At 41.0% G+C, this 12,010-nt stretch overlaps 1 protein-coding gene across 2 annotated transcripts in view; it reads right to left on the reverse strand.

The window, feature by feature from the left end:
• The window catches only part of LIN52 (lin-52 DREAM MuvB core complex component), a 121,304-nt gene that overhangs the window by 35,942 nt on the left and 73,352 nt on the right, over positions 1-12,010 (reverse strand). The window lies entirely within an intron of this gene.

Consider the following 12,010-nt stretch of genomic DNA (forward strand, 5'->3'; position numbering starts at 1 on the left):
GGGAATGGTGGCGCATGCCTGTAATCTCCGCTACTCAGGAAGCTGAGGCAGGAGAACTGCTTGAACCCGGGAGGTGGAAGTTGCGGTGAGCTGAGATCGTGCCATTGCACCCTAGTCTAGGCAAGAAGAACGAAACTCTGTCTCAAAAAAAAAAAAAAAAAAAAAATTGATGAAATAGGTAATGGGAGGGACAGAGACTGGATATTGTAACATTCATGGAAACAAGGCTAAACAATGTTTAATAAGAAAATAGGCCCAGCACAATGGCTCACACCTGTAATCCCAACACTTTGGGAGGCGGAGGTGGGCGGATCACCTGAGGCCAGGAGTTCGATAGCACCCTGGCCAACATGGTGAAACCCCATCTCTATCAAAAATACAAAAATTAGTCAGGCGTGGTGGCATGTGCCTCTAATCCCAGCTACTTGGGAGGCTGAGGCAGGAGAATCACTTGACCTCTGGAGGTGGAGGTTGCAGGGAGCCAAGATTGTGCCACTGTACTTCAGTCTGGGTGAGTGAGACTCTGTCTCAAAAAAAAAAAAAAAAAAAGGCCGGGGGCGCTGTAATTCTCCATTAACTCCTTCCCATGGCAATCACTTTCACTCTGTTTAGCTGATTATTTTATATTATCTTTGTGTCTTAAATGACTAAATAATATGCCTGTATTCCTAGGAATAAACCAAAGGAATGAAAAAAAGTGCCTGTATTGCTACCTCTTGATTTTTCAATTTGAGGCATTTTCTATTGACTTCCCTAGCTAATACAGGAAGTGATAACTTGACTCTTTTTTTCCCCCTTCCCACCTTAATTCCTCATAATACACATGGCAAGCATCCTATCTCCTATCTTCTAAGGGTTATACATGGTAACTTAAATTAACATTCAGTTTCGACATTATTATGATTATACAAATACTATTTATAGCTAAGGAATATTATTAACTATGATTACTTTTCCTTACTTGCACATTTCTTTTCGTTTTCCCTGAGTTTTTCAGTTTGCTTGGTTTTCTCTGTACTTATCTCTAAATCAACCACAGAATCTACTATGTCTGTCTGCTATCTAAACTGAAGATATTGAAACGTATCATGCGATTTATCAATTTTACCTTCTTGAAGGCATATTCTGTTTTCTCCAAGTTGCCTTCCATTCATTGCCTTCGGTCTTTATTTTTCATTTTAGGGGCTTTTCTCAAACATTGGTAATTTCTTTTCCTATGTAAGAACAGGAGACTAAAAAGCTGCTTGAAAACTCAAGTAGGAGCTAGGCTTGCTGACTATAAGCTTTGCTACAGTGTGATCAGGCTGTTTAGTTGTAGAACTTCCACTGTCAGTGCCTTTATTCTTCTTGGGCTGATCAGACTCCCCAGATTAGTCTCTTCTAATTTCCTGATTGGAGAGTAAAGGCCTGGGTGTGGAGGGAGAGATAGCCTCAACATATAATGCATGCATAATTTGCTACATTTTCATTGCAGGCCGGGCATGGTGGCTCACACCTATAATCCCAGCACTTTGGGAGCCCGAAGCGGGCGGATCACTTGAAGTCAGGAGGTCGAGACCAGCCTGGACAACATGGTGAAACCCTGTCTCTACCAAAAAATATAAAAATTAGCTGGGCATGGTGGCGCCTGCCTGTACTCCCAGCTACTCAGGAGGCTGAGGTGGGAGAATCCCTTGAACCCAGGAGACAGAGGTTGCAGTGAGCTGAGATCGTGTCACTCCACTCCAACCTAGGTGACAGAGTGAGACCCTGTCTCAAAAGGAAAAAAAAAAAAAAAAACGGCTGGGCGCAGTGGCTCACGCCTGTAATCCCAGCACTTTGGGAGGCCAAGGCAGGCGGATCACGAGGTCAGAAGATTGAGACCATCCTGGCTAACACGGTGAAAACCCGTCTCTACTAAAAATACAAAAAATTAGCTGGGCATGGTGGCGGGCACCTGTAGTCCCAGCTACTCGGGAGGCTGAGGCAGGAGAATGGTGTGAACCCGGGAGGCGGAGCTTGCAGTGAGCCGAGATTACACCACTGCACTCCAGCCTGGTCGACAGCACGAGACTCTGTCTCAAAAAAAAAAAAAAAAAAGTTCAGTACAGACCCCAACTTCCACTGGTCTAGCATCCACCGGTTGAGTAACCATTGTGTTTTAACCTTTAGAGAATAAAGCTCCAGTCTTTTGTGGGAGAGAATGAAGCAGGTGATACAGGTATGTGACTCCTAAATACACTTTAATCCTCCTTATTTAAGCCATCTCCCCCTTCACCTGTACCACCAATCTTCAGCCTTTGAAGTTTTGTGAACTGCCTTGGTTCATGGCTTTCCTCACTTTAGTATTATTTTTCATAGGCTTGCTAAATTCACATACTTTCCACCTTCCAAAATCTTGCTGCTGTTGTCATCTCTCTTGTTCTCTCTGTGAGGGCTCTTATCTTTTTTTAAAAAATTGTTTTAGTAGGGTTTCGAAAGAAAAGCCAGAGTGTACATTAAAACCATCATTAACCTTAAAGTACCCTCTCTCCATATTTATTTTTCACTTCAGATGTCTTTAGCTTTTTCCATGATTGTAACTGTTTTCTCATCCCCCCACTCCTACCTTGGTTTTGTTTTTACATTTCTAATGTTAGCTATATTCTTTCTAGAGAGCAAGAGACAACTGGTAGACTATTAACAGCTTCTGAAAAAGTAGCAACGGAGGCTGGGTGCAGTGGCTCACGCCTGTAACCCAAACACTTTGGGAGGCAGAGGTGGATGGATTGCTTGAGGTAAGAAGTTTGAGACCAGCCTGGGCAATATGGTGAAACCCTGTCTCTACAAAAATACAAAAATTAGCCAGGCATGGTGGTGTGCACCTGTAGTCCCAGCTACCTAGAGGCTGAGGTGAAAGGATGGCTTGAGCCCAGGAGGTTGAGGCTGCAGTGAGCTGAGATTGTACCACTGTACTCCAGCCTGCAGACAGAGCCAGACCCCGTCTCAAAACAACAACAAAAAAGAAGGTAGCAAGGGAGAAAAGAAAGGGTAAGTGCCTGTTCCTTGACTGCTTTGATGGCTGTGTTTCCATTTTCTTATTTTGTAAATATAAAATGATTCCATCTATTCAACATGCATTTGTATAGTCCTATTCTGTAATATACAGAAGTAATACAAAGCACAGTCCCTGAGTTCACTACAAGGGCCTTACAATTTAGTTGAGAAGACAAGCATAAATAACAATTGAACAAATAAGGTTGTTAGGAAAGGTGTTAATGGAAGACAGGAAGAGGAGAGCTCAATGTCGTTAAAAAAAGAAAAGTTGGGAGAGAATAGTAACAACTTAAGAAAAATGAAATGATTAGATGAGAAAATTAGTCATACATGAAATTAAGAAAATTCGGCTGGGCACAGTGGCTCACACCTGTAATATCAGCACTTTTGGAGGCTGAGGTGGGTGGATCCCTTGAGCCCATGAGTTTGAGACCAGCCGGGGCAACATAGTGACACCCCATCTCTAACATTTTTTTCAATAAAAAAATAAATAAATAAGGAAAGTAAGAAAATTCAATGTGGCTAAGAGGGTGGGAGAGCAATCATTTTTTTTTTTTTTTTGAGATAGAGTCTCGCTTTGTTGCTCAGGCTGGAGTACAGTGGCGATTTCCTCTCACTGCAACCTACATCTCCTGGTTTCAAGTGATTCTCCTGCCCCAGCCTCCCAAGCAGCTGGGATTACAGGTGTGCACCACCAAGCCCAGCTAATTTTTGTATTTTTAGTAGAGATGAGATTTCACCATATTGGCCATGCTAGTCTCGAACTCCTGATCTCAAATGATCTGTCCACCTCAGCCTCCCAAAGTGCTGGGATTACAGGCGGCAATCTTTTATTCACACTTATGCTTTGTTATCTTCCAATTACTGTCAGATTTTTTATTTTTGAAAATTTTGTTAAAACCTGTTAACTGAATGTTATTAAACTCCATGATGCAAAATAAAGTTATTTAATTTGTAATATTTAAAGTTACACAAAAATTTTACTCACTGTGCCAGTTATCCATTTACTGTCTCTCACTTCCTAACTCATCCTTTGCCCTGCTTTGTGATACTGGAGCTGGACCCAACAGCAGGCTACATTTCTCCTCTGTCACTTAGCCTGGTGCTTTGTTTTGCCAATAAAGGGCACTGGAGGGAGGCTGCAAAGCCGAGGCAGGAAAAAGGCCTTTTCTTCCTTCTTGCACTGTGTGGCTCTTCGGTGCAGCGACAAGCAGGTTGGCGTGCAGGGTCTCAGCTATGTTCACCTTGGCAATGGCAGTCCTTACAGTTCAGTGGTGGGGCTCCCTCCCCCAAAGATTCTTCACTGCCATCGGGGGGGCTGCTCCTGCAATGCACCAGCAGAGTGTTCCTGTGGCTATGTGTTTTCCCTTCAGAGGGCTGAACCTCAGCCTTGTGGGGACCTCCACTAAGTTCCTATGTTGACTCTCCTTCAGTCCTAGGGGTTAGCAGCTTTCTGCTACCTCTGTACACCGTTGACTCTTCTTTTCCTTTCAGAAGTTAACCACCTTTCACCTAATTAACACTTTTTATTTTAAATTTTCCCTGTTCAGACCGGGCACGGTGGCTGACGCCGGTAATCCCAGCACTTTTGAGAGGCCAAGGAAGGTGGATCACCTGAGGTCAGGAGTTCGAGACCAGCCTGGCCAATGTGGCAAACTCCCATCTCTACTAAAAATACAAAAATTAGCTGGGCATGGTGGTGCATGCCTGTAGTCCCAGCTACTTGGGAGGTTGAGGCAGGAGAATCGCTTGAACCCAGGAGGCGGAGGTTGCAGTGAGCCGAGATCATGCACTGCACTCCAGCATGGGCAACAGAGTGAGACTCTGTCATAAATAAATAAATAAATAAATAAATAAATTTTTCCCTGTTCAAATTACTCCTGACTGTTCTTGGCTAATATGAGTACCCAAAAAGACCAAATATATGAAACACAATGTGATACTAATTAAGATCTATCCCCAAATCCTAATGTTAAGACAATCATGAATATAAAGTTACCCAAACCATAAGTTCTATGTACTGAAAAACATGATGAGTAAAGAACAAACTATGTCAAAGCAAGTTGTGTATTTTGTTGAGATAAAATTACAAGATTAGTGGCTGACGAGAACGCAAAAGATGAAATAACCTGATTATAAGAAAGCATTTAATATTGCTTCTCCTGGCATCTTCCTTGCAAAATTAATTAAAACTAGCTAGGATAGATGAGTCTCATGAATTCAAAACTGGCCTCAAGACCACAAGGAGTGATTATAAACTGCCTTAAATCACACTGAGCAAAGTGTCCAGTAGAAATGCCCAGAGAGTATTAGATTGGTTATAATCCAGTATTTCCGTTAGTGCTTGAGAAAGTAAAGAGTAAGTTAATTAGTGTTTAGTAGACTTTAACTAGAAGGGATTTCTGAAAACCAGTATGGCCTAAACTGTAGAAGATTTAGAAAAATGGAAAAGATATACTTTTTTCAAAAGGCAAACCCTTTCCCTTTACTATGAATAATTAATTTAAAGAGTAATTTTCACCTAATGATCATGAAATCTCCATATGCATATGGAACTACATAAAATAGTGAAAAATTAAAGGTTTTTAAATCTAGGCTAAGAACGGCAGCAACCTTGGGGACCTAATTCCTTTTAGTCTATAGAGATTATAAACTCCTATAGAGAGAAGGATATTTGGGCCCATAAATAATCCTTCGCACAATTACATCATACAGCAGCCTGAGCTAATGCTAGAATTGTCCATTCCTTCTGAGGGCTGTGAGGCAAAGCTCTGTTCCAGGCCTCTCTCTTTGGCTTGTAGATGGCATCTTCTCCCTGTGTCTCTTTACACTGTCTTCCCTCTATGCAATGTCTGTCTCTATGTCCAAACTTTTCCTTTATATAAAGACTTCAGCCATATTGGGATGAGGGCCCACACAATGATCTCATTTTAACTTAATTACCTCTTTAAAGAGCCTATCTCCAAATAAGGAAGAGGACTCCGACATATCTTTTTCGGGGGAAAAAATTCAATCCATAACAGAGATCTCTTAAAAAATCTGATAAAAGTCATAAAAACTCTCTGCTGAAAATTATACATGTACACACACAAACACAATTTCATAATGGCGCCAAAGTTGAGAACGCTTGCTGTATGGTATGTTTGTCATAGCACTTCACAAAGACAGCTGTAGGCAGGGCGCAGTGATTCACACCTGTAATCCCAGCACTTTGGGAGGCCGAGGCAGGAAGATCACTTGAGGTTATGAGTTCGAGACCAGCCTGGCCAACATGGTGAAACCCCATCTCCACTAAAAATACAAAAATTAACTGGGCGTGGAGGCACATGCCTATAATCCCAGCTACTCAGGAGGCTGAGGTGGGAGAATTACTTGAACCCAGGAGGCGGAGGCTGCAGTGAGCTGAGATCATGCCACTGCTTCTAGCCTGGGTGACAGAGTGAGACTCCATCTCACCAAAAACAAACAAACAAACAAACAAAAAAAACTCACATATGAGGACTCTAGGTTAAGAACCATGGCTACAGAATCTGCCTGGACAGACAATTTGAGCATTTATCCACACATGTACAGAAACTTAAATCAGTAATTGTGTAAGTAGTAACATTATACTGCAGATAATTCTAATGGTACTCTGTTACGTATATACAAAGGCAGGCAAGAGATATTTTGTTGAATGAAGGTTATACTAAGATCACCAGAAAGCTTTAGGAAAGAGAATTACCAAGAGATCTTCTCTTAAAAGAATAAAGCCAATGACACTATTTTATTTAAAAATTGTAGGGAGAATTTGGGTAAGATTTTTTTTTTAATCTCAGAATTTCTGGTATTAAATCTTGTAATTAAATAAAAAGATACACTCTATACTCAATATAATACAAATAAGAAAATATATTTCACTTGCATTAATCTGCTAATGTTAAATTAGATTTAAAACATTTAGTTTATAATAGTTAAGACCCAACCACTAGGAATACAGAGCCTTTAAATGTTTGCCTCCCGTGGCCCCAGCAACCCTGTGTTGGAAAGAGCTCTGAGGCCCAGCAATACAGCTGGAAGCAGAGATTAGAGAGACCTGGGAGGAAAACTATAACCATCTGCATATAACATCAATGTAACTTGCAACATAAGAAGTTGCAAGACAATTCTAAAATTTTGTGTTATTTGGCTTTGAGTAATAGCATTCAAAATTATTAAGGGCCGTTTGTGAACTGTGGTGATAGAATTAAATAAATTCGATTTCTGATCTCTAGAAATAAATAACTTACGGCTGGGCGCAGTGGCTCACGCCTGTAATCCCAGCACTTTGGGAGGCTGAGGTGGGCGGATCACCTGAGGTCGGGAGTTCAAGAACAGCCTGACCAACATGGAGAAACCCCGTCTCTACTAAAAATACAAAATCAGCCGGGCGTGGTGGCGTATGCCTGTAATCCCAGCTACTCAGGAGGCTGAGGCAGGAGAATCACTTGAACCTGGGAGGTGGAGGTTGCAGTGAGCTGAGATTGTGCCATTGCACTGCAGCCTGGGCAACAAGAGCAAAACTCTGTCTCAAAAATAAATAAATAAATAAATAAATAAATAAATAAATAAATAAATAAATAAAAATAAAAAAGAAAGAAAGGAAGAAATAACTTACGACAGCAGTAGGGGGCGGGCCAGGCACGATGGCACACGCCTATAATCCTAGCACTTTGGGAGGCTGAGGCGAGAGGATTACTTGAGGTCAGGAGTTTTGAGACCAGCCTGGCCAACATGGTGAAACTCCATCTCTACTAAAAATACAAAAATTAGCCAGGCATGTGGTGCGTGCCTGTAATCCTGGCTCTCAGGAGGCTGAGGTATGAGAATCATTTGAACCTGTGAGGCGGAGGTTGCAGTGAGCCGAGATTGCGCTACTGTGCTCTAGCCTGGGCAATAGAGGGAGACTCTGTCTCAAAAAAATATATATATATATAGCAGTGATGATAGAAAGCACAGACACCTTAATTGTCTTAACAAGAAAGGTTGCCTCCATTGCTGCAAACAAAGTTAAATTATAAAGTGAATGTCATAAGGGCAAATTGTTGAAAATCTGAACAACAATATACCCCTGAAGCTGAAAGAAAGAATTGTGAACATTTGAAACACCATCTGGCAAATGATGCACAAAGCCCTTAATCTGAGACCAAGAAGTTCCACATTTGTTCTGCCACAGGAAATCCCCAGAGCCTCAGGTGTAGATCCCATAGAATGATGACACTACAGAAAGCCTGGATCAATGTTAGGAAGGCACTTTGTGAAAGCCTGAGAATTTGAATTTTATCTTGTAGGACCCAAGGAGACATAGAACTTCGATAAGCAGGAGTATGCTGAGCATGGTGGCTCATTCCTGTAATCCCAGCCTGGGCAGCACAGAGCAATCCCATCTCCACAAAAAAAAATATCAAAAAATGAGCCAGGTGTGGTGGTGAGTAGTCCCAGGTACTTGGGAGGCTAAGGTGGGAGGATCCCTTCAGCCCAGGAGGTCGAAGCTGAGGTGGGCCAAGTTCACACCACTGCACTCCAGCCTGAGTGACAGAGTGAGAGACCTTGTCTCTAAAATAAATAAATAAATTAAAAAATATATATATATAGCAGGAGTATGCCATGATTCACTTTGTTTTCAAAGAAGTATCTGTGGTTAGCCAAGATATAGAATCAACCTAAGTGTTTATCAACAGATGAATTGATAAAGAAAACGTGGAGGCCAGGCGTGGTGGCTCACGTCTATAATCCCAGCACTTTGGGAGGCCGAGGCGGTGGCGGGGGGGGGGGGGGGATCACCTGAGGTCAGGAGTTCAAGACCAGCCTGGCCAACATGGAGAAACCCCATCTGTACGAAAAATACAAAAATTAGCCGAGTGTGGTGGCACATGCCTGTAGTCCCAACTACTCAGGAGGCTGAGGCAGGAGAATCGCTTGAACCTGGGAGGTGGAGGTTGCAGTGAGCCGAGATCGCAACACTGCACTCCAGCCTAGGTGACAAGAGTGAAATTCTGTCTCAAAAAGAAAAAAAAAAGAAAATGTGGTATACATACATAATGAAATACTACTTAGCCATACAAAAGAATGAAATTTGGTCATTCCCAGCAACATGGATGGAACTAGAGGACATTAAGTTAAATGCAATAAGCCAGGCACGGAAAGATAAATACTACATGTTCTCACTCATATGTAAAAGCTGAAAAAGTTGATCTCCTAAGTACAGAGTAGAATAGTGGTTACTGGAGGCTAGGAAGGGGAGGGGAGAGGTAAGGATGGGAGAGGTTGGTCAATGGATACAAAATTACAGCTAGGTAGGGGGACTAAGGTCTAGTGTTCTATACAACTGTAAGGTGACTGTAATTAACAACAATTTATTGTATATTTTCAAATAGCCAGAGGAGCAGATTTTGAATGTTCCCAACACAAAGAAATGATAAATGTTTGAGATGATGGATATACTAGTTACCCTGATTTGATCATTACACATTGTATGCATGTATCAAAATATCACCCTATAACTCACAAATATGTGCAATTATTATGTGTCAATTAAAAACAATGAAAGCAAACAAAAAACAAAACCATAAAAAAAAAAGAAAAGAAGTAACTGTGGTAGTAGAGGACTTTTCTCACCATTGACCATGCTACACACCTAACAGATGCTCAATTTATACTTGTTGATAGATGGACTGACTATAGGAAAAGGTTATTAGAATTGTAGATTGACATGTAAACAAGGGTTGGTCTAAAAAAAACAATACTGGGCATTCACATCAACATAACAAAAGCATTTAAGGCTTGATGTTTGTTTTCTGTTATTGCTAAAAAAGGAGTATTATGATCTGTAACCAAATAATGCCAATTCTTTTTTCCTACATTAATATGACTTTACCTGGCTTAAAATAGGAGGACAAAGCAAATCAATAACCTTATCTACAGGAAATGAAGCCAAGTAAAATTGCATCTAAAACATCAGTGTTTATTTCAATCTGTAAGCCCTTTTCTTGCTTGGCTGTACAGTCTCCAATCATCCCTGAAATACAAGTGATTGGGCTCTTCTGGACCCACCAGTGAAGGGGAGGGAACATTTATCTACCGTCAATTCATGGGACACTAATCTCCTTCCCACTCCTCTGATTACAAGCAAGCAGGATGCTAGAGGAAAGGCCTCAACAGAAGCTTTAAAAATAAATAAATAAACCCAGTCCCTTCTGTTCCAGGAATACAGAAAAGATTGGCATTAATACAAGAGAAAGTGATCTGCCCAAACAAAAGCCAATCTGAAGGAGGAGTAAACCCCACAAGCTAGCCTAGCATTATTGCTAGGAAGATAGCACACTTGTTAAAAATGTATATTTTAATTTTCTGTATTGCAAAAGGCTCCAATTTGCCTGGGGATCTAGCTAAGCTGCCATTTTCTACTACGACCGAATTTAATCTTTATTTAATGGATTTAGCATCTATCTTTACTAGAGTGGTCTCCAAGGAAAAGGGGAGGGGAGAATGAAGGGGCAGAAAAGAGACGATCAGATCCCCCACCCCCTTTCATCCATCCGGCGCTCATGTTTGTGTTCAAAATTCAATTACCTCCTTATTGATACTTCACAGAGATATTTAAGCTGCAAACATGAAGCCCTGATTTCCCAAGGGGCCATGCCCCTCTCTATTTCACTGCTCTGCTTCCCCCAGGGTGAATTCCTGAGGCGTCCATATTAATAGGTAATCAGTCACAATTCATTTATTAAACAGCTAGCAAGGTTTATCAGCCTGCCCTGATTAGCCCGAAGAAACCACTGAATTCCTAATTTATTTATGGAAATGTAAGTGTCTTTTTGAATTTCATTCAGGAGCTGCAGGAGTGTTTTGGTTTTAGCACACTGAAATCTAACAGGCAGCATAAGCAACAAGCAAGCTTTCCAGGAAGAAGAAGAGGGGCTGCTTGGCACTAGAAGGCAAAGAGCCAGGGACATACACTGCAGAGATTCTTTTGGCCACAGGATTTGGGTCCACATAATCCTTGGATTAGTACTTATTTGATTGCTTTCTGTTTACATAAAAGAGTCTGAAATGTTGTCACTAGGCAGCCAGTACTACCCACTGTAACAAAAATCAATCTCAGGGATGCTGCTTTTTGATTGGCAGAAAAGTGGCCCTTAATGGAGTAGAACTGAGGACCTCAGTGAGTTAAAAGACAATAATTCTTAGCAGAGTTAAAACCAACACCAGGCCAGAATACAAGCCAAAGCTACTAAAATAATACTTTTCAAGCATTCATCTTACACTAGTAACTAAACCAGACCCTGTTTTAATCTTACATCTTCTAGGCTGCAGGAACAAAACAGCTTTGTGGATAGTTTCCACAACTCTAATCAATTAGCAATTCACCCAAAATTGCCCATTACTAATTAAAAGGCCAATACAGATTAAATAAAGCTCTTAGGAGTAACATTAAAACCCATCCCAACTGCCCCAATAGGTTCAATTAGAAAAGAAACTGTTTCAGGGATATGAGCAGATCATATAACCTAGACTCTTACTTCTAGCCAGAATTAAGACTGGCTGCTTTGGAAAAATGGTAAAATATAAAAAATGTAGCCAGTGTTTCAGATCCAACAAAGAATCATGTCAATGCTTATCTTCGGTTAACCACAGCCAATATTTTCAAATCCTAATCTGCCTTCCTTATAGAGCTCATTATGATTAAGAGCAACCTCCATATATAGCCTAGTTTATGTAGTGAAAGGCAAACCATAATTATGAGAAATACATCAGACAAATCCCAACTGAGGGACATTCTACAATGTGCCTGACTGTACTCTTTAAAACTATCACAGCTATCAAAAAACAAGGAAAGTCTGAGAAACTGTCATGCCAACATAAGCCTAAGGAGACATGACAACTAAATGCAATATAGTATCCTAGATGGGACCTGGAACAGAAAAAAAAACAGTAAGGAAAAGCTAAGGAAATCTGAATAAAGTATGGACTTTAT

Source organism: Hylobates moloch, unplaced genomic scaffold, assembly GCF_009828535.3.
Source record: "Hylobates moloch isolate HMO894 unplaced genomic scaffold, HMol_V3 SCAFFOLD_16, whole genome shotgun sequence".
Classification (NCBI taxonomy): domain Eukaryota; kingdom Metazoa; phylum Chordata; class Mammalia; order Primates; family Hylobatidae; genus Hylobates; species Hylobates moloch.